The 24375-nt window shown below is 34.8% G+C and overlaps 1 pseudogene; it reads right to left on the bottom strand.

Moving 5' to 3' along the window:
• Positions 1-258: 258 nt before the first annotated feature.
• LOC105068532 (DDB1- and CUL4-associated factor 8 pseudogene) lies at positions 259-2959 on the bottom strand (annotated as a pseudogene).
• Between the last annotated feature and the right edge of the window lie 21416 nt (positions 2960-24375).

The raw sequence follows: 24375 nt of genomic DNA, 5'->3' as shown, positions 1-24375 counted from the left end.
CAAAGGAAAGCCTCTGTCAGACCACAGAATGTTTTATCACATCCTTCTTTCCTAGCAAATATCTGCAAAGAAGGGTATGTTATACTTCACAAGGGTGTTGGGGTGGAACACAGGCCTCTGCATTCACTTACACAAATAGCAGGTGTGAAACAAAAATAAATATTATTATTGAACAGTAATTGGACATCCAGTACCAAAACTTTATTAAATAAGGCTTAAAACAAGATATTTTTAACAGCAACTTAACTCCTGTAAACAGCTGAAGAAAATTTTTAAGCAATGCATGAATCCCTAATGGTGTATTTCTTCCAATGATATCAAAGTTATCTGTAAGCATAAACAACTCTTTATTGTAACATTAAGTTATTATTAAAGTTAGTTTAAGTATGTATTTTCAAATATTATGAATTCTTACATTCCTGGCTGGTAACTTATAGGAGATATTTGTCTCAAGAGGACTTCCTGGAAGGTAATCCTGTGGGAGTTCTCAAGCCATGAAAATTCAAGAGACTTAAGAGTGCAAACTATATAACATCATGCGATTAAATTTAATTCTTACCACCCTCCATGTGCTCAAATTAAATAGTATTAACATATGGACTCAGAAAATGTGAACAACCCAAGTTATTTATTGTGTAAGGATGAATTATCTTGTTAAGAATTTATCTACCCAACTCTTCCCTTTTCCTTTTCTGTGAGACTGAGTGTGTGTGTGTATGGCCATGTCCGTATTCATGAACAAGACCATGGTTTGCTTTATTGTACTTTTCTTTTAAAAACTAAACACATTTCTGAAATTTTTGTGTCAGTTGAAGAACTTAATCTTTATAATAAACTACTAAAGATGAAAGAAAAGGTGCCAGTTTTCAGTGTCAGAAATGAGAAGATAGATTCAATAAGGCTATTAATTTTTTCACCAGAATTAGGAACATTTAGAAGTCAACCATAAGAGAACAAAGGAAAAGAGGCATAAATAAATTCCTTATGCATTCACAAAGCTATAAGGGGTGAAGAGAGAGGAGTTAAAGGATCCAAGTGAGAGGAAAGGAATGAGGGAGGAAGAATGTGAAGCAGGAAGGAGGGAAGGTAGAGGAAGGAGATGAAAGAGGCTGTTTTTATTGGAAATAAAGGACAAAAGGCAAAACCATTAAACTAACTATTAAAGTCTGGCCTTCTGAGGTGCCACCGAGTTGGAGTGAATATGAGGCCTTCAGGATGGCAGGCACTGCACCCGGTCTTGATTCTCTTCCTCCTCGGATGGATTTAAGGTAGCGGAAGACTCATCCGAGTCTGCATCCATGGCCCCAACTCCAGGGCCTCTCCAGCGTCGGTGAAGACCTCTGTGTGTCAGGTGACGCATGAGGTACCAAAGCATGTGGCTGTCATACATGTCGATGTGGTGCAAGCTGTCTTCATCTCGTTCTTGTTTGTTCTTCTTAATAATATTCTTTAACCCAGTAAGCCTGTTGGTAGCTTTAGCTATGGGTGCCCAGATCTTAGCATCATGATCTAGGCCACTGGTTGCCATCACAGGCAGGTAAGGATGGGGTTCAAGACAGTTTATGGTCCCTCCTTTATCTCCCTCCATGAACTGAACAATCTGGCAGGATGATTTCTCCCAGAGAAAGATGTGGCCGCAATCACTACCGCTCACCACAAACTCGCTTCTGGGGCCATAGAAATTGACACCTTTGACTGTGGCATTATTTCTGTGCCCCTTGTATCTTTTAACATACTGGGCTCCATCACAGTGAGAAGAGTTGAAAAGATAAATATCTTCATCATTGTAACTGGCCAGGAGCTCTGTGCCATCGTGACTGTACACAACGCAGGTGATGTTTGGTTTAGAATTACAGTTGACCAGGTGATGCGGACAGAATTTCTTGAATACGCCATTATTCTCATTCTCATCAATTTTCCTCTGGTCATAAATTCTGACAAACTGATCTCGCCCACCCACTGCAAACTGGTAGATATTGGCAGGATTTACACAGATTGTATATAACCCTACTTTCTTCTCCTTCTCTTTTGTTACCACCACTTTTGAAGCGGGCTGGCCTTGTCTGAGATCAACGGCAAAGACAACTGCATCTTCACCTGAAGTGAGGAACTTAAAAGGGGAGTCTGGCTCCAGAGCCAGCTTGTGGGAGGCTCCCCTGTGCTGGGCCACACGCTTAGTATTCTTGCAGTGCGGTGCAGTAGACAGCTCTGCTGTGCGTACTTGCCCATCACGGGCACACGTGGCCAGGATGGAATCCCCACAGTTGGGAAGGAACTTGGCCTGAAAAACATTATTTCTGTGGCCACTCTCAAAGTTCAGTACTGGCTGCTGACGCACCCAGTCCCACAGAATCACTCTAAGGTCATCACTGCTAGTGGCCAGCCAGGTACCACGCTGGTTAAAATGCACAGTATTGACACAACCATTATGGCCCTCAAGCTCATACAGCAGGTGGAAACGCTGCACAAAGACTCTTGCCCCACAGGCCTCATATACAAAGCGGGCACTTGAACCCAGCTGCCGCTGGCGAAGAGCGTTAAGGACTTGCCAGCGAGGACGGGGTAGGGCAGATGTCTCAGAAGACACCCAATCCTCCAGGGCCCGATCCTCAGCCGATAAATACTGATTGTGGTTAGGCTCATTGCACGGTACCTGATGCTGCTCTTCTGTCGATTCTTCCTCCTTGTTTTCCTCTCCTACTTCTTCTTCTAAGCTGTGAGGGAATTGGTTTCCATCACTGATCAAGAAATGGTCAGCGTCTACCATGCGTTCAAAATCGATGGCACTTTCTGCATCTGTGCCGGAACCGCCAGCATTTCTGGTCAATCTCAAGTTCATTTCAGCGTCTGAGCAAGTCTCCCTCACCGCCACCGCTCCTGACCGTTCCTCAGAGCGATCGGACAGGCTTCTGTCCTCTAAGTCCGGCAGGGCATCTGTGCTGCGTACGTTGTCAGACATCTTAAAAGATGCTTGCTGTCGTCGGTCGGAAGCGAGTAAAAGTCCTAAAAGTCTGAGGAAGGGAGTAGGCCCACCCTGAGTGGAGACCACCCGGCCGAGAAGGCACGCCTAACGGTTAGACGCCAACCAAGTAGGCCAAGCGGGAGGGGGAATAGCTGGCTGAGGCCGTTCCAAGTATGGGAGCTGGTGAGGTTCAAAAGGCTTCGCCGCATCTCAGTCTCGCGGTACTTCGCGACCGCTTAGACTTTTCCAGAACCTGAGCCCTGCCCCCGAAGCCTTGGAAAATGTTCTTATTACAGAACCATCAGCAAAAGAGATCCTCCTTAGGCAAAACTGTTATCATAAGACGCTCAGTGTTTTGCTTTAAGTTAATGTACAGTATTGAAATGAAGAAATAGGGAAGCGGAATGAAAGATTGCTAAGGTCCCCGAGCTAGTGAGTTTCTATGCAAGAAATATCTTCAGCAAATCAAATAGCTTGAGGGAAACCTTGAGAACTCTAAATGGTAAAAAAGACATAGGGTTGATAGGTAAAATACACGATGACTAGTTAATTGCATTTTAGATTAAAAAATGAATACTTTATTAGTATGAGTAGATCCCAAGTACTGCACTGGATAAACTTCTACTAAAAAAAAAAAAATCATTATTTACCTGAAATGTAAATTTAACTGTGTGTCGTGTACTTTTGTTATATCTGACAGGCTTTCTTAGTGAAAAGAGTAATGTAGTCCCTCAGTGTAATCAAAGGTGAAATCAACTGGTCAATTTAAAGTAGACATCAAAATGAGTAACTGCTTCACCAGTTTGAGGTAGAAGCGCAGCCTGTTTTTTCTTTGCACTAGAGATTCTATATATTTATTTGGAGTTAATTCGATTTAAGATACTTAGGGAACACCAACACAGTTTTATGAAAATAATTCTTCTATGATGTTATAGAACTATCAAAACATTTAAAGTATCTCCCAAAATATTTCAGAGGCTTTTGGGGGGCTTTTAGGAAAAGAAGACATCTCTTTCAGAGACAGTTAATTGGCACTGCCCTGTTAACTTCAGAGCTTCTCCAGATGAATTATCTAAGGTGATGTCAGTAAATTTTCGAAGGGCTACAGTAAACTGCTGACTAAGAATGCCGGAATGAGGAAAACAAGATTTCCCTCAGGATAATTGCAAGATCAATGCAAAATTGATTAAACATAGAAACATAAAGTCTTCTAAAGAGAGAGAATGTTTCCAAGGCTAATAGTAATGGAAAGACACATAAAAGAATATTCATAGTAATTTGTAAAGAATAGCACAGCAACCTGAAAACCACCTGAAAGCCTATCAAGAGTAACATGGATAAGTAAACTAGCATATATTTCTTTAATGGAATAATGTACAAAGTGAGGATTAATGAACTAAAATGAAATACAGCAACATGGATAAATCTTAAAAACACAATGATGGGTGAAAACAAGTGACAGAAGAATAATTAATGATTTTATTTTTATGCAGGTCTTTATAGTTTTCATATGTAATAAAACTATTTTTAAAGGTGAGAAAATAGTTGACCCAAAATCCAGGATAATTATTACCTATGGAAGAAAGGAGGAAGTTAAAACCTGCTAGAAAGGAAGCTTCAATAGTCTTAATAATATTGATAGCTTACCAGGTATGTAGATATGTTGTTATTCTTTTTATTATTTATTGCCTGGCATACACATTTACATACCCTTTTCTATGTATCATATATTGCATAGACTTTTTTTTTAAAGAAATAATGTTCGTTAACAAGGGATCTTGCTCAGCCATGGAGCGCAGAAACAGGAAAACCAGATAATAAAACCCTTGTATGCCCATCCTGGCATTGTCCAGGGAAGGAAGCCTTATTAACTGGCTTTGGAAGTGTCTTGTCACATTGCAGGTAACAGTTCCATTGTTTGAGGTTGAATCAGGTTATTTTAACCTGATGCTATTGTATTAGTTTGCCTTTTCTATATGCTCATTAAGCAAACTTTGACTATGAATTGGCTTTTCATTCAAGTTTGCTTTTAATTTAATAGATCCATTTGGTATATTTCCATTCCCATTTATTAATTTATTCACCACAGATTCATTTAGCGCTTCTTTGCACCATGTACTGTTCTAGGTCCTGACAGTACAGTAGTGAATTAAAGTGGTAATCCCTTCACTCATGGAGTTTATAATACAGTGGAGGAGAAAACACAGTAGGCATGTCAATATATAGATGGATCATCCATGGCAGTGATGAATTGTATCAAGAAAAATAGAGATGTGTAAATAGATATAGACTGAAAGTTGTTGTTTTACATAGTGCATTCAGGAAAGGTCTCCTTTATTGGATGACATTTAAGTAGAGGGCTGAATGAAAAGAGAAATAGAGCATGCAAATATCTAGGGGAAGAACATTCCTTGTAGAGTAACACCACGTGCAAATGTCTAAAATTGTAGCACAAGTTCATGGAAATTCAACGAGGCCACTGTGACTGAAACAATGCAAGTAAGCACTAGGAAGAGTGTCAGGGAATGGGATTGAAAGAAACAAAGGCCAATTAAGCAGAGCCTTGTTGTTCATAATAAATAATTTTAATTTTTATTTCATTCTCTGTGTACTGTAAAGCTCTTAAAAGCTTGTGATCAGGGGAATGGCATTATCTGACTTACTTTTTAAAAAGATGATACTGGATGCTGTGTGGAGAGTAGAATGGGATAAGAGGAGAGAGCAGAAGTACTACACTATTGCTCTAATCCAGGTGAGAATTTAAAGTAGTTTAATCTAGGGTGAGGATAGTGTAGGTCATGAAATCTGGTTAGGTTTGAAATATATTTTGAAAGCAGAAATTATAGCATTTACTGATAAGTTGAATATGAGTGTGATGTGGATTAGTCAAGCTACTGGCAACAAGCACGTGTCACTGGGGCAGTTTGAAGCAGTTCAATAAGTGGTTTGTTTGTTTATTTGTTTGTTTTTACAAAGGTGAGAAAAGACTATAGGGAAATTACAAGGGAAAGGTCAGGACCTCAAGACTGTTACCAACAGGCAGATATTATAATCCTAGGCCTGAAGGTGTGGAGGAGAAAGAGCAGTTTGTTTTCAAAAACCTGAGACAGAAAAGGCAGTGTGGAGAGTCTGACCTGACAGGAGCTATCATTAGCCATTCCTCAGTGAACCTGCAGGGAGCGAGCCAAGGGAATAAATTCCCCAGTTTCAGTCTTCTCCCTCTGCTCTCTTGATGGTACTTCCCACTGAGTCATGTGAAGAAGGTGGGATTTTGTATCCTGTAACTTTACTGAATTTATTAGTTCTAATAGTTGTGTGTGTGTGTGTGTGGGTGTGGGTGTGGGTGTGTGTGTAGTCTTTAGAAGTTTTCATATATAAGGTCATGTCATCAGCAAACAGATAATTTTACTTCTTCCTTTCCAATTTGGGTATGTTTTATTTAATTTTTCTTGCCTAATTTTCCAGTCTATGAGTTCCAGTACTATGTTGAATATAAGTGTCAAAAGCAGGCACCTTTTCCTTTTTCCTGATCTTAGAGAAAAAGCTTTCAGTTTTTCACTGCTGAGTATGATGTTAGCTGTGGGCTTTCAATATATATCACCTTTATTATGTTGAGGCAAATTCCTTCTATATCTAGTTAAGAGTTTTTATCATGAAAGGATATTGAGTTTTGTCAATACTTTTTTGCATCTATTGTGATAATCATGTGGTTTTTATCCTTCATTCTGTTAATATGGTGTATCGCATTCATTGATTTGCTTGTGCTGAACCATACTTGCATCCTGGGGATAAATCCCAGATGTTCATGGTGTATAATCCTTGTAATGTGCTGTTGAATTTCGTTTGCTAGTTTTCTGGTGACGATTTTTGCATCTCTGTTCATCAGGAATATTAGTTTACAGTTTTCTTTTCTTGTATTATCTTTGAATTTGGTGTCAGAGTAAGTGACAATGAAATATTTAAAAAGGAAATTAAGAAAATACTCTAATTTATAATTGCATCAAAAAGAATAAAATACTCAAGAATCAAACTTAACTAAGGAGGTAAAAGCCTTGTATAGTGAAAACTATAGAACATTAGTGAAAAAATTTAAAGAAGACACAAATAAATGGAAAGACATTCCATGTTCATGTATTGGAAGACTTAATATTGTTAAAATGCCCATACCATCCAAGGTGATCTATAGGTTCAATGCAACTCCTATCAAATTTCCAACAGTCTTTTTTCAGAAGTGGAAAGGGCAAACCTCACATTCATATGGAACTGCAGTGGGAAGTTCTAGGCATATATTTACAACATTGGACTTATAATTAACAATACTGTATTGTACACTTAAAAATTTGTCAAAAAGGTAGATTTACAGTAAGTGTTCTTACCAAAATAAAAACACATAAGTAAAATATTTTAATTAAATTTTAAAAAATAAGGGAAGAGAATAAATTTGAATGGGCAAATATAAGCTATCTAGTCCCTGGAGGATAAATAAGAATTGATGATAACCCCTAAGGGTTCTCTAGCAGCAATGAGTGAATGGTGGTGAAATTTACTAAAATAAGGGCTAGGAATGGGGATGGAGGAACCAAGAGTTCTATATTATTTATATCAAGTATAAAAATACCTACTAAACTTTGGGAAAATAGAAATATTGAGTTGACAATTGAATGCAGATGTCTGGAGTTTATAGGACAGATTATAAATACAAATTTGGAAGTCATTACCCACTGGTAATAAAGGATATCACCTAGGCAATGACTATACACTGAGAAGACCATATAGCTGAGGATTGGGCACTGGAACACTCACATATTTACTTTAGGAAGAAAAGGAGAATCCAACCATACGGAGTAAGAGTTATGTAGAGGAAAAACATGAGAACATGAACAGAGTGTAGAAACTATTTCACAAAGGGAGGATTGATCAACTGTGCCAAATATTGCTAAGAGGTTAAGATAACGCATGAGAACTGACCATTGAATTTGGTAACAAGTAGGTAACAAATGACTTGTTGAAACTTTTATAGCACATGTGAGAACAAATGCTTGACCAGGAAAGTTTGGGAAGAGAAAGGAGAAGGAAAAAGACAGTGAGTAGAGATCACTCTTATAGGAGTTTTGTTGCATGAGGGATAAAGAATTGGACTGATAGCTATAAGGGTGAATACAGTCAAAATAATTCTTTTTTATCTGAATTATCCCAGGATGTTGTACGCTAGTGATAATGGTTTAGTAAAAACTGATAATATAGGGAAGATAGGAGAAATTTCAGGAGGAAAGTCTTAAATAGGCAATTCACTGCACAGGTAGAGGAATTCTAACAAGAGAGGAGACAAAGTATTTTGTACAGAGGCAAGTAGGTTGTCAGATTTGATGGTAGAAGAATGGGCATACTCTCTTCTATTGTTTCCGTTCTCCCAGTGAATAAAGAAGGAAGGATATAAGCTGTGAATGAGGAAGATTGAAGCTGTGCTGAATCTTTGAGGCAGAAGAAGCTGTGGAATAGTCAACTCAGAAAACAGGAGAATGAGTCTAGTAGGGGTATGGGGAATCTCAGTGGCCTGGAAGCAGAGAGGGTTCACTTGTGGTTTCATATTCTACAAGTCAAATGAGGCAGCATGGTTATTTGTTTCTCTCTATTTCAGACCCTTGAGGACAGGAGTGGAGTAGGCAAATACCTGGATTCAACTAAATTCTGAATTCTTTTGCTAGTTGAGGATAATGGAGAGTTGGGAGCAAAGGAACTTAGACTCTACATAATGAAATTATCTTAATAATGAGTCTTGAAATTTAACTATAAAAAAAGAATTAAGAGGGGGGGAGATGAAAAGAGCAAATTTGGTAGGGTCGGCAGATTGGAGGTCCCATTGGAGCCAACTTTCACTGTAATCAGCAAGTGTGTTCAACCAGAGAAGAACTAGAGTTCCCTTTTACTTCACTACTGTATGGCCTGTGAGTGTATATAGTTTAGGAGAACAGGATGAGCCAGAGCACTATAATCTGTACCCAAGCTATTAAAGCAAAAGCAATTTGATTACAAGATTAAAATAATTCACTCTAAGACATGACTGACTGATAAGCTTAATTTTCCCAGAAGCTATTACCTTAATCTAAGAGGAACTTCCTACTCCGGGACAGAGATTTTTTTAGAAGAAGCCTTCCAGAACCATTTGAACATCCCAGGACATTACTATAACTACTCTTACAGTCCAGCAAGACGGCAGCCTGATTCTGAAAGTGACAGTGAAAGAGGGGCTTTTATGTGATTGCCTCTGTGGGTTTGGGGATTTAAGAAACAGTCATTTCTATAACACTTATATTACCTCTGTCACAGAAAGGGCTTGTCTTGTTTTCTGCCCTTATAGATACGACACCCCCTCGAGGGGGAAGAGATTTGTAAACCAGTATCATGAAGTCCATACCAAGATTAGTAAAAATTTTTCTGTAAAGATTTCATAAGATATTGGCAAAACTTAAATTTAAATGTGCTTCCTAGATTTTAGAATTACCCATTCAAATTTCTGGGAAGCCCAGAAACTTCAGGATGCCATTTGGAATAAAAGATTAAAAAAAAAAAAACTTTATATTCTAGACCAAATTCCATTACAAACAAATAATTAAAATAGCAAAATGTATGCTAATCAAATTATTAACAGAGGGTCCTGTGAAAGAGTGATAGGAGAGACTGTTTTGGGGTAGACATGGAGCTTAGATGGGCTTCCAGGAGAGACATTTGAGCACAACATTGAAGGAAGAACAGCAGAGCAGCACACAGCCACCTAACACATATTTTCTTCTGGGCTCTTGTGTATGCATATCCCCACTCCTCTGCCTCATCCTCATTCTGCCCCAGTCTCTTTTCTGTGTGGGATCCAGCAAGGAAGCAGTTGGAGGTTAACACATGGTCTGTGACGGGAGGGAGGAGACAGCATGACATATTTTAGAAAATGGAAAGTCTTGGTATGATTGGAGCACGAATCAGTGCAAACAGCAGTATAACTTGGAATGCTTTATTGTGGCAGTTCTCAAACTTTTTGACCTCAGGATCCTTTGCATGCTTAAAAATTATTGAGAATTACAAAGTTCTTGTACTTAAGTGATTTACATCTCCTGTTATTTGCCGTACTAGAAATTAAAGCTGAGAAGTATTTAAGTATTTATTAATTTATTTATTTTGAAGAAGAATAAATCCATTGCATGTTAACATAAATAATATATTTTTATAAAAGGTAATTAATTTTTCCCAACAAAATAAATTTAATGTAAAGATTACCATTGTTTTACAGTATTGAATTTTTTATTATCTGGTTTAATAGAAGGCATCTGGATTCTCATATCTGCATCTTCAAGCAATCTGTTGCAATATCACAAATTATTCAGTGTCTGGAAAACTTGACTGTACATTTGTGAGGGAATAAGGCAAAAAAGGCAAATAACATTTTAAGATTATCATAAATATAATTTTGACCTTTCAGACCCACTAAAAGTGTTTCAGGGACCCATCCTCACTCCCCATGGGTCTCCAAGCAGACTTTGAGAACTGCTACTTTCTTATAAAGACACATAGAGAACAAGTTGGATTTTATCTAGTAGGTGATGCATAGAAACTTGAATAATTTAAGCAAGGATTGGATTTGCATTTTAAATGATTACTCTCAGCATGGGAAATAATTGGATAAAGGCAAGGTTAGATATTTGGAAACTAGTTAAATCTGAACAATTTTTCACATTCTATCTAGAAGGACTGTTTTACAAACCCATATATCATACTGGTGATACTTTTTATATCTCTACCTTCCCTTATTTAAGAGTGTTACATTAAAGTAAGTATTGCTTTTGATTCATCTTTATAACTACAGCTTTTGGTAGAGTGTCTACAAAGTAGGTACCCAGTAAAGATATGTTAAAAATAAATGAAAGAAACAACTAAATGGCTGTCAGAATATTGCAGTTAAATGATCTAGTCTTGAACTTGAAAGCTGTGGCAACAAAGATAGAGTGGATTTGCAAGATATATTTATTTCACTGTTGACTGACTGGAAATGCTGTTGACCTACTTATTGGATAAAGACTGAAAGAAAGATAAGGAACATGGGACCCTGATTCAGGGAAGATAGGTGGGTAGAATAAGGTGGGGTTTGAAAGAGTGATTTCTGGTTTCATTTTGAATATGGTGAATTTCAGATGCTTGTGGGGTTTGAGCCTCTCCTAGCACCTTAAGCGGTTTTAAAGCTACATAGTGTCTTATTTAATTAAGCCAGGATCACAGTATATTCTAATATTTGTTTTCAGTGCTTTAATATTTTAGTATTTGTTTTAATACATTTGATGTTTTAGTGTTTATTTTTAATGTCTCAGTATTTTAAATATTTAATCAGAATTCTTGGATTTTTGCTGTCCTAAATTTCTGATTCCATTAGCAGATGCCGATTTACTGCCAACCAAGTGGGATTAATTTGGCTGTTGCATAGTGACTTTTCAAATTCACTACTTCTAAGTTCCATCCATAATGTGGGAAGTAGAACTACCCCTATAGCTCTGTGAAGGAATCTGCTGATCCCACTCTTAATATGAATGTGCGGTGCATAGCAGGAGATACAGCATTTGACTTAGAGAAATTGATGAGCTTTCCTGTCACCATCCTCCTACTTTACAATCCCCAGCTAGGGTTGATGACAGATTTAAAAGTATGCCTATCCAGCTTCTAGAAGCTGGAAAAGGCAAGGAAATAGATTCTCCCCTAGAACCTCCAGAGAGAAGTACAGACCTGTCAGAGCCTTGATTTTAGCCCAGTGAGACCCATTTCCAATGTTTGACCTATACAGCTGTAAGATAATAAATCTGTGTTGTTTTAGGCCAAAAATAAGTAAATGTACACCTTTCAGGAAGCATGGATTTTGGTAATTCACAATTCATTAAATAGACATCATGTGATTGAAAAGAAAGAAGCATCATGCAAAGAAATGTGTTGTGAACAACTTAAGATGAGTTCAGAAGGTAACAAAACAATCTAGCTTCATGTTTTCAAGAGAGTAACCCCAATAGACAGGAAAGAACACTGTAAACACTAAAGGGATGCAGTTCTCATGTTCTTTATTGCCGCTCATCTTTCCATTTGGCCAGAGTTGCTGTTTTTCCAGTACTTTTCAATTTAATACCATCCTGTCTTCACATTTTGTTTCCAATGTACTCTGCAAGCCTAATTGTTGCCCTGTCCCAGGAGGATGTGAATAATTTTGAAGTTAGAAAGAGAAGCATCTGCATAGATAGAAAATAGCAGTCATTTCATTATAATTAGTCTCTTTGTCTTTTATTTATGCCAGAAATGTATCAATATCTTCAAAAAATGAATGACTACCACCTGCCTAAAAAGCTGAATGCAGCCCCCCAACTCTAATTGTTTTCTTTGCTTCAAATTAAAATCATGTTGGTGAAAGTTTGAGCTCTTGATTTATATCACACATTTCTACTGGTTGCATAGTTCAGTGACTTACAGAAAGTGTACCATTGAAATATATATATATATATATATATATAATTTTGCAAAATAAATTATCTTTGATTTTCATCAATTATTAGTTGTGCATTTAATAAAGCACATAGTAAACATAGAAAACTGAATATCCGTGCATCTCACTAGAAATAATTGTATAATTTAAGTGAATAACAGAACATTATTTCTAAGGGTATGTAAAGTGAATATTCATGATAATGTGTGAAATAAAGCTATAAAACTAAAATACAAAATGATCCCGGTATAGTCTAATGGAATTCTTACCTTCTCTCATGATAGAGAATTAAACATGTTAGATTTAAAAGTAATCAAAGGTGTATTTTATGAAACATGTATCATTGGAGTAGTGCCACTATTTCTCCTCTCATTTATATGCAGAGGGGAATTTCTATTCTTCTCCATTTTTGGAATAATTCTGCCTTTACTCCTAATGTGATACTGAAAGACTGAAATATAAGCAGGCCACATTTCACTGGTGGGCAGACCCACTGTTCACGTGTAGCACACTCTCTTGCTCTCTTGCCCACACTTTTGCTTCAGTGCTCAGACATGTTGGGCACTCTTGGGCTTCTTGTCAACATGAAGTAAGTATGCTTGGACGGTGTTGAGGGCCCACCTTTAGTGGAAATGCTGGCTATCTTTCCTGCTAGTGTTGTCTTTCACCATTGAATCTCTGTGTAAGTTGGACGTGGCAGCCTTGTCTATGCACTGTTTGGATACAGAGACTCACTGCTCTGCAAGTCACATCAACTCTCTGTTTATATGTTTGTTTGGTTTTTTTCCCATCTTTCTCTCCCCTCCCCCAACCAACCCATCCACTTTCCACGAACATTCAGTTCAAAGATTTAGATTCTGGGTGAGTTAGGAGATCCCCACTTCAGTTTCCAACTTGAACCATGTTTCCTAGTCCAGCTTTTACTGGAGAATGTTGTGGAGGTCAGGGAAATGGTGGCTATAAAATACTTCAAAAATTAGTGAATCCACTTGATGTGAAAAGGGGTGAATGGAGGATTTGGTTGCTTGGATTCAGTTTTATAAAATGCAAATGAGAGGGCTACAATACATGATGTATGTGGCCAGTTTTAGCCAAATACAAGTTGAAACTCTGAAGCAACATGGCTAATTTTCTTATATAGCTTCTAAGTAAACCCTAAAGTCAATTGTGAAAAAAAATGAGACTACAAGTAAAGTATAATATCATATTCTTTGGAATAGATATATTGCTTTCCACGGTGACTACTCTGAAGGGTAGTGCTCTTTTGGAACAGAAATTATTTAGTGGGTTTGTTAAAATTAGTACGTATTGTCATTCATTTTAGTTATACCATTTATATCAAGAGAAAATCACTCAAATAGCATGTGTTCATTACTGAGTGACCTGTAAAGATACTTATAACCAAACAGATCCAGATTAGGGAAGGGTCCCAAAGATGTGGGCAGTTGGGAAACAATTTTAAAGAGTTGAGAGAAACAGATCAGTTGAACAACTGGCAAGAGGAAAAAGAAGAGTCCTCCTGGCAAAGGTTAAAAAGCCACAGGATTGATACTACACAAAGCTTGTTTCTTTTCAGAACATGAACAGATACATTTTCATCAGGCTGATGATTCACATATGGTAAAAGGGGATTTGCGTGTGTGATTAAATTAAAGATTTTGAGATGGGGAGATTATCCTGGATGGGCCCATAAGGATCCTTGCAAGAGAGAGGCAGGAAGGTCAGAGTCAGCGAAAGAGACCTGATAGTAAAAACAGAGGTCAGAGAGATGTGGGGCCATGAGGCAAGGGATGTAGGCAGCCTTTAGAAGCTGGAAAAGGAAAATAAATATGTTTTCCCCTGGGGCCTTCAGAAGGAATGCAGCCTTGACTACCCATTTTAGGCTCTGACCTGCAGAACTATAAGATGACAAATTTGTGGTGTTCTAAGCACTAAGCTCATGCTAATTTATTACAGCAGCAATAGGAAACTAATAAGGTGATGTATGTGTAAATTAATCTCTGCAAGGCACTTTACAGCATCTTTAAAGTATTTCTGAGCTGAGATGGAGGAGTTAAGACCATGCAATGTTGTGTGCTGTCAGACTGGAAACGGCCGCACTAGATCTGCCCAAAACATGATGGTTAAAAACATAGAATCCAGGGCATGGGTTTGAATCCTGTCCCTGCCCTTTCCTAGTTATATAATCTTGGGCAAGCTATTTGACATTTCTGTGCTTCTGTGACCTTATATGTAAAGTGGGATTAGTTATTGCAGCTCTCTCCTCAGAGAGAATTGTGTGATAAAATTAATACAAATTGATTTTATTTAATTAATATTACATAAATGCACACTTTTGAAATATTTAGAACATTTCATGGTACATAGCAAGCACTATGTAAAGGTTTGCTGTCATTATTATTATTTAGTGTCATCCTAAGGTAAATTCTGTGGTCACAAAGCTCAAGGCTCTGTACTTGATTTTATGTATTTTAACATTTGTATCAGTGACTTGAATAATGACATTAAAGGACAGTGACATTAAATTGGGAGCTATAAATCTAATGCCAGGCTAAAGCCAATGGAATGAAATATATTTAGGCTTAAAAAAACAAAGGTTTACATCCCAAATATTCGCCAGCATTGTGATATATTTACTTTAAATATGAGTACCACATTGTGATCTGTTACACAGCTTGAATTGCAAATACACTTAAACAAACTTTAGATATTTTTCAAGGATAAACCATGCAGTTTTATATATCATAGGACTAAATTAGCAGAAAATCCACCATCTCTTTTCTCGCCGTAACCACTCCTCAGGTCCAATTTGTTGAAAACATATGGCTTATACAGACCTAAATATTGGCAGATATCATGGGGAGGGAAGGTCAGTCCAACTTCTAAACCCAAATAAGGATTATCAGATAAATACCTTAATGTTTTGTCTTAACTACTTCCAGATAAAGATATTTTGACAACTAAAATCTTACAATCTTATAGCTAATCCCTACAAAAGCCACCAGTAAGAATCTTCAAGGGAGGCTGATTTCATTCCTGCAATACTTAGCTCACCCATGGAGTCCTTTGTTTTCTGTACCCATGGATATACTTTTTAGGACTCAGGATTATTCATTCTATACCAGCTAGGAATACACCACCAAAATTGCTTAAAGACAGTAATTGAAAAAGTTAAAAAAAAAAAAAAAGATCGGTCATTGCTTGCCTAGAGCTAGGGTCATGGGAGAGGAATGAATGCAAAATAGCATAAGGGAAATTTTGAGAGATGATGGAAATTATCTATATCAAATTATCTATATCATGATTGCTGTGGTAGTTATATGATTGAATACATTTGTTAAAACTCATCAAACCATACACATAAAATGTGTGAATTGCTTTGCATTTGAATTATACTTCCCTTAAGCTATTTCCTTCCATTCTCCTTTATTCTCTTGCCCTAGAGAACCAGGGTCCTCATTTTCATCTTCCTAAGCCTGAAGTATGTTGTAGAACTATCTTTCTGTGTCCAGAGAGCTTTATATTCCACTTATTTTTAAATTTAGGTTTTAATTTAAATATAATAAATTGCCCTTTCAATACTTATTAAGTCTGATATTTTCTTATTTTACCCTCTTTACATAAACGGAAGCATACTCTTCACACTTTTTCAAAAAAATTCACCCAGCAGAATATCTATTGAATGCACACTGTTAGGCAGTGTATAGCTGCACTGGATAAAATAGGGAGAAAAACAAATAAAAACCTAATATATTAATGTTAGGTGATATGCTAAGTCCAGAAAGCCCAGAAGCATACCCACACCCATAAGGGCACTCAAATTATGAAAAAATGGTCACTGAATTTTGTATTGGGAGAATAGCTTCATAAACTTGGAGAAAGGGGACAATTTCACCAACTATAAAGGCAAAGATTGTCATGTTGGAGTATTTTAGAAGTAAGAAATTCTCCTCATCAAAAGACACCATTTTAAAACCTAAAAAGCCAGTTTATTTATAACCCATACAACTGACAAAGCAGTGTATCCAGAATGCACGAAGAAGACCTTTAAATTAATGAAAAAAGAAAATCCAAGTGAAAAAGGGACAAGATATTTTTTTAATATCAGTTATAGAAGAGAATACAAAAATAGCTAATAATCTTATGGCAAATTGCACAACTTCATTAGTAAGTAGGGAAATTCAAATTAAATCTACAATGTAGATGTTCATTAGAATGGATACAATTGAAAAGACTGAAAATGCCCAATATTATTGGCAAGGATATGGAGAAATGGAGCTTTCATATACTTCTTAGTAGGATGTATATTGATAGACCTACCTTGGAAAATTGCTTGTCAGTATCTACTAAATTTGCTGATATGCATATCCTCTGATCCAACAATACCACTCTTGAGTATATACCCAACAGAAAGGCACATATATATTCAATAAAACATGTAGGAAAGAAAGTTTATAAAAACATTATTCATAATATCCCAAACTTGGAAACAACCCAAATGCCACTCAACAGTGAAGTGGATATATGAGTTGTCTATTCATACAATGGCACTGCTGCTGCACAAGACATCACTGATGAATATAATAGACATATGTAGCAAAAGAAGCCAGATATAAAAGAATACATACTATATGATTCCATCTGTAAAATGTTCCAAAACAGGCAAATAATCTTTGGTTGGAAGTTAGGATAGTCATTATCTTTTGGAAAAAGGCAGGGAGTATGATAGGGCCTCTGGAGTGATGAAAATACAGTATTTCTGGGTCCTCATGCTTTATGTAGGTGTGTTCACTCAGTGAATAACTAATGCTGTTCACATAGGATTTGTTGAGTTTTGTATATGTAATACTTAATATTTTTAATTTTGTTTAAAAAATTGTACCTACCTTCATGTGTTCTTAGAAATGTGAGATGATGTATGTCTCATGACTGTCACAAAGTAAGTATATAATGAATGTTAGCTAATGACATAAAGAAAGAGCCTACATAATATTTGCCCTTAAGTAGAACTGTGAATTAGTCTGGATAAAGAAAGAGTTAAGAACTGATACCCATAATCTCATTCAGATTAGGACAGTCAGGGGTTACGAGAACTGATAAGGGAGAGAATAATCACTTAGCTGCTCCTGAGAAAATTTATTACGGAGAGAGGGAATGGAGAGTGATGCCAAAAGGGGCACTGAAACATGTTAATAGAGGGTGGCCTTTAGTCTACATTGTGATGTATAAGTTACCAAGCTTTGGTTAGACTGAGTAGGGTACGTAAGCAGAAGTTAGCGCTGTATTGATTTAGATAGTACAAAACTATTAAGATGGCCTGCTAACTCATTCCTCTGGTTCTTTTCAAAGGTAGCTACATTATTAATGGAAAATAAATGGAAAGAATATTTATATTTGCAGTATTTTATCTTTAACAGAGGTTCTGATTTATATTTATCTGTAATTACTTTGTTTATCTTATGTATTTACACTTAAAAAGATTAACTTCTTGTTGTGACCAATTTCATAATATACTTTGGACTATTCCTAGAAATTCATATTTTAACATTAAATTTAGTTCATTTATAATAATTTTAATTTGCAAGTTATGGTATTCTCTTTGTAAAACTACCCAGCTGTGTGTGTGTGTGTGTGTGCATGTGCATGTATTCAGTGGCATTTAAAATACAATGTATGATCTTTACCTTTACAATTTCCAACCATTTATATATTGGGCTCATCTAGACCTTTATAAAATATAAAATCTGAAAATAAAGAATCAAAACATAAATATATCACCTTTTTAAAATGTCACATCTCTATTTGGTGGCTTGAATTTGTTATTTATAATTATTGCAAATAAACCTGTTCTTTGGTAGAGAAAAACAAAACTTCCAATCCTAGCTGCTGTTAACTCTCAGTGTAGTCTCCATTTGGGAATTACTGATCTGAGCCCTTACCTTAATACTTAAAGGGCATTTGAAGTATTTTAGAAGGGAAATGTATCACTTAGACAGTTTCCATGTCCTTTGGAATTGAGCTTAGTATTTGATTGTGTTTTCCTACATATTACAAATTTAACTATCACTGGGAATGAATCTTAGATGGTTACTGAAAGACTCAGCAAAAATTCTGACTTGATTCATGGAGTTTGTCTTTGTGGATGGAGTCTTTCTGTCCTAAGTTAGAATGTGATACAACTTCTTATCATGTCGCTTATTTTTTTTTAAATATTGAATTACAAACATGGTTTCTTTTTTTAATAGTATTTGATATATAGTTTTTATTTTTTATTTTTATTGTTTATTTATTTATTATTATTGAAGTATAGTCAGTTACAATGTGTCATTTTCCCATGTACAGCACAGTGTCTCAGTCATGCATATACATATATATTCATTTTCATATTCTTTTTCATTAAAGGTTATTATAAGGTATTGAATACAGTTCCCTGTGCTATACAGAAGAAACTTATTTTTTATTTTTTAATTTATTTTTATATATAGTAGCTAATATTGGCAAATCTCAAACTCCCAAATTTATCCCTTCCCACCCCCTTTCCCTGGTAACCATAAGATTGTTTACTATGTCTGCAGGTCTGTTTTTGTTTTGTAGATGAGTTCATAGTGTCCTTTTTTTTATTTCTTTTTTTTTTTTTAATATTCCACATGTGAGTTATATGGTGTTTTTCTTTCTCTTTCTGATTTACTTCACTTAGAATGACAATCTCTGGGTCCATCCATGTTGCTGCAAATGGCATTATTTTATTCTTTTTTAATTGCTGAGTAGTATTACATTATATAAATATACCACAACTTCTTTATCCAGTTATCTGTCAATGGACATTTAGGCTGTTTCCATGTCTTGGCTATTGTATATAGTGCTGCTATGAACATTAGGGTGCATGTATCTTTTTGAATTAGAGTTCCCTCTGGATATATACCCAGAAGAAGGATTGCTGGATCATATGGTAAGTCTATTTTTAGTTTTTTGAGGAATCTCCATACTGTTTTCCATAATGACTGCACCAAACTGCATTCCCACCAGCAGTGTAGGAGGGTTCCCTTTTCTCCACACCCAATCCAGCACTTATTGTTCATGGACTTTTGAATGATGGCCGTTCTGACTGGTGTGAGGTAATACCTCATTGTAATTTTGATTTGCATTTCTCTAATAATTAGTGATATTGAGCATTTTTTCATGTGCCTATTGGCCATTTGTATGTCTTCATTGGAGAATTGCTTGGTTAGGTCTTCTGCCCATTTTTGGATTTGGTTGTTTTATTTTTTGTTATTAAGTTGTATGAGCTGTTTATATATTCTAGACATTAAGCCTTTGTCAGTCACATCATTTGCAAATATTTTCTCCCATTCCATGGGTTGTTGTTTTGTGTTGCTTATGGTTTCCTTTGCTATGCAAAAGCTATAAATTGAATTAGGTCCCATTTGTTTATTTTTGCTTTTATTTCTATTGCCTGGGTAGACTGCCCTACGAGAACATTGCTAAGATTTATGTCAGAGAATGTTTTGCCTATGTTTTCTTCTAGGAGGTTTATTGTGTCTTGTCTTATATTTAAGTCTAAGCCATTTTGAGTTTATTTTTGTGTATGGAGTGAGGGAGTGTTCTAACTTCACTGATTTACATGCTGCTATCCAGTTTTCCCAACACCACTTGCTGAAGAGACTATCTTTTCTCCATTGTATATTCTTGCTCCTTTGTCAAAGATTAATTGACCATGGGTCTGTGGATTTATTTCTGGGCTCTCTATTCTGTTCCATTGATCAATGTGTCAAACATGGATTCTGAATGCAATATTTGATTTGGATCCTATAACAACACTTTCTTTCTTTTCCTTAATAATTACTTAGCATTAAATGTTTAAATATGCAAGTTGTTACTCCATTTTCTCAGAAACAGGGGAAATACACTTACTTATTTCCAAGACAGTTCCTTTTGTCTAAAATATTACTCGTTTTTCTCCCATTTAAAAATACATGTGAGGTGGATTTAAAATAGAAATAAACCTAGAATATGTAAGCAGATCAGTATTTAGTTAAAAATCAGCCAACTATCTATCATGTTAATAAATGTGAATATGGTTTTGTTATTTGGAGACTCCATTCTGTAGCAGTGAAGAACTCAACACTAATAGTTTTTTGTATTTTAAAAAATTAATTGACAAAATGGGTTTTTATAACCTGCTTTTATGTTACATTATGAATTTAATATATTCCAGGAAAGTTAGTAGACAGGTAACCTGCTGAATTATACGGCAATTACAGCTAAAGTAAAAAGTTGTGTTTTTTTCCTTCTTCTTTCTAGCAGAAAATTAAACAATTTCTGTATTCCAAACTGTTACAAACTTAGTTTCCTGGTAGTTTATCCCAGTTTTCAATAATATGTGAAATAAACAAAGGACATTGTTCCTCACAAAGAAGTAGAAACAATCATTAATGAAATATGTTTGTCTTATATTTGGAAGATACATAAATCCTCTAATATCAAATTTATCCAGTAAAATTTTTCTGTGTGTAACTATATGTTTCAAAATAAAGTATAAACATCAACTTAAACTATTATTTAAGCTGTACTTCAGATGTAGAAAGCAGAGACATACTCCTATTGATTATTTTTAACATTGAAAGTTTTGAAAAGGTAGTATCTGTACATGATTTAAAAATCAAAATAATATAAAATACATTTTCAGAAGTCTTCTTACTATCCTAACCCTTCAATCCATTCTACTCCATTGTACTGATAAATATTTTTATTAGATTTTATTTTCTCAGTATTTTATGCAAATATGAAAATATAATCATTAGCTTCATGTCATCAAAAATAGGTAGCATATATAGTATTTCATCTTGTTTTTTACTTTAAAATTTCATTGGTGATCATGTTATCTTGGTACATAAAGACTACACTTGTTTTTTTTACAGATGCATAATATTGCATTGTATAGCTGTAGCCCAGATTATTTAATCAATTTCCTACAGAAATTGGTTTATTTCCAGTTGTTCACTATTACACTGCCTCAATGACTGACCTCATTCATATGTCATTTAGAATGCACGTAGACATTTTTGTAGGGCAAATACCCAGAAGTGAGTATCACAGGTCAAAGGATAATTGTATTTGTATTTTGGTAAATAATGTTAGATTTCCCTGAATAGGAGTTACACCATTTATCACTGTTACCAGCAATGTATTAGAATGCTGTTTTCCCACAGCCTTACCACCATGTTTAAAAAATAATTTGGAACATGAAAGGTGAGAATAAACCATCTCTATAGTGTGTATTTCCATTTCTCTTACTATAAGTGAAAAGTCAGAAAAGTATTTATTATGTTTAGAGATCATTTGTTAGAAAGTACTACCCAAATGTATACTTAGAAAAAATACACTTATAAAAAATATTTACTTTTGATACTTGTGCAGTTTCTTTTTTTTTTTCCTATTTAAGTTTTTAATCCATTGAAGTTAATTCTGGTGTATACTGTGAGGGATAGAACTAAAAATTATCTTTTTCCTCCTAAATGGCTCCCAGTTGTCCAAACAAGATTTGTTTTAAAAATTGACTTTTATCAACTAATTTTTAGATTCCATCTTTTCCATATACTAATCTTCATGTTTATTCTGATCTATTTCAGAACCTTTCATCCTATTCCATTGCTTTCTCTATCTATATACAAATAAAATGTGGTTTTAATTATTAAGATCTTATGATATACTTTAATTTAATAGGGCTAGTGTCCTTTAATTGATTTTTAAGTGTTATCCTATGTATTTTTGCCAACTTCTTTTCCCCTATATACTTTTAAACAGTTTCTTAATTTTAGAAAACAAAGCAAACACAACAACAAAACTGCTAGTAGTAGAGATTACATTAATTTGTTATTTATAAACTTTATAACATATAAATTCACTTTCAGAGGAATAGACATCTTTTTATCATTGAATCTTCCTAACCAAGGCATGGGATATATTTTTCCGTTTGTTCAACTGTATCTGGGTTCTTCAGAAAACCTTTAAGTTTCATTTTAGATTTATTTCTAGACATACTCTTTTTTTCTGTTGCTTTCTTAAAGAATGGAGTCTTTTTTGATTTTTACATAGATTTTGTTTATATGGAAGATGTATATTGATTTTTAAAATTTCCTTAGTGACTGATTATTTATCCATATAATTTTTAATTTCATATTTTAGTGCTTTATTTTGGCTTTACCAAGGATAATGATGATTCATTTATTGGTTTTGTTTTGTTTTGTTTTGTGTTTCAATCTGAAACTCAAAAGAAAATAAGTGAGTTATGTCCACTGGTATTTATTTAAATATGTTTTGTGTTTTGCAGTCCCTCTTAATGTTTAGAACTTAAAAAAATCTTTGTCTAGCAGTTACCATTAAATGTATATATTTATATCTTATCCTTAGTCTTTTTCTGTAAACAATATCTGTTGGTGAGCAGCAGTGAAATTAATTAGCTTGTAAATTCTCCTTTTCCCCCTCCACCCAGGTCCAACTTGTTCAGTAGTATTACCTTTTATAGTATTTACCACTATTATGTTCAATATTATACTGGAAGACCCAGACAGGGCAGAAAGATAAAACTGAGTGAATGGATGAATAAATAAAAAGCACACAACTTAACTGGGTAATAAAGAAGTAAAATTTTATTTGCAGATGATCTGATTATGCATGTGGGAAAATGTGAAAAAAAATTACACAAAAGTTACTACAATTAACAAATACATTTAGTAAAGTTGCAGTTTACAAGGCCAGTACACAAAAATTAATTGTATTTCTATAAAGTGTGAATGAATATTTAAGAAATAATATTTAAAGTACCATTTAATATAATGTAAAAATAAAAACTATTTAGAAATACATTTAATGAAGGATATTCAAAATCTGAATACTGAAAAATTACAAAACATTCATTGTTGAGGTTAAATTAAAAACATATATATATGTTCATGAATTAAAGGACTCAATGTTGTTAAGATGACAGTTCTTTACTAATTGACCTATAAATTCAATGCAATCCCAGTCAAATCAATAGGTTGATTTTAACAACTATATGAAAATAAAAAGAATCTATAATAGCCAAAAGAGCTTTGACAAAGAAGAATAGCATTGGGAAACTTACATTACCTGATTCAAGATTTACTCTAGTGCCAAAATAATTAATACAGTGTGGTGTTGGCATAATAGAGTACATCAAGAGCAACTGAATAAGATCAATATTTCACAAGTATCCCTACAGATATATGGCAATTCATTTTTGGCATAGTTGTTAAGGCAACTGAATGGAGGAAGGATACTCTTTTCAATAGATGTTACTGAAGCAATTGTATAATCTGTAAGGTAGAAAAATAATAACTGACTCTTTACATCATATACACAGTTTAGCTTAAAATGTTAGATGAAGATATAAAACTTCTTGAGGAATAGGATAAAATCTTTGTCATACTGGCTTTGACAAAATTTCTTCTTTTCTTTTTTTAAATAAACAGAAATATCGGACAAATACTAACCAAAGGAAAGCAAAAGTAGCAAAATGCATTAATAGAGATACATTAATACATTAAGCAAAGTACATAATACATTTGACATCATGACAAACGGTTCAAGTCACCAAAAAGACAAAATTTCTTAAAGAGGACAAAAAAGCATGATTCATAAAGGAAATAAAAGGTAAAATAGGCTTCTTCTTTGATAGACATGGTTAAGAAAATGAAATTTCCAGCCACAGACTAGAAGGAAATATTTTCAAATCTTTTATTTGACAAAGATCTTGTATGCAGAACATATAAAGTATAAATTTAACTGAATATTAAGAAAACAAACTATTTTTAGATTTTTTTATTGAAGTATAGTTGATTTACAATGTTGTGTTAGTTTCAGGTATACAGAAAACTGATTCAGTTATATG

Source organism: Camelus bactrianus, chromosome X (genome assembly GCF_048773025.1).
Source record: "Camelus bactrianus isolate YW-2024 breed Bactrian camel chromosome X, ASM4877302v1, whole genome shotgun sequence".
Taxonomy (NCBI): Eukaryota; Metazoa; Chordata; class Mammalia; order Artiodactyla; family Camelidae; genus Camelus; species Camelus bactrianus.
This window is presented reverse-complemented; position numbering and strand designations above follow the sequence as displayed.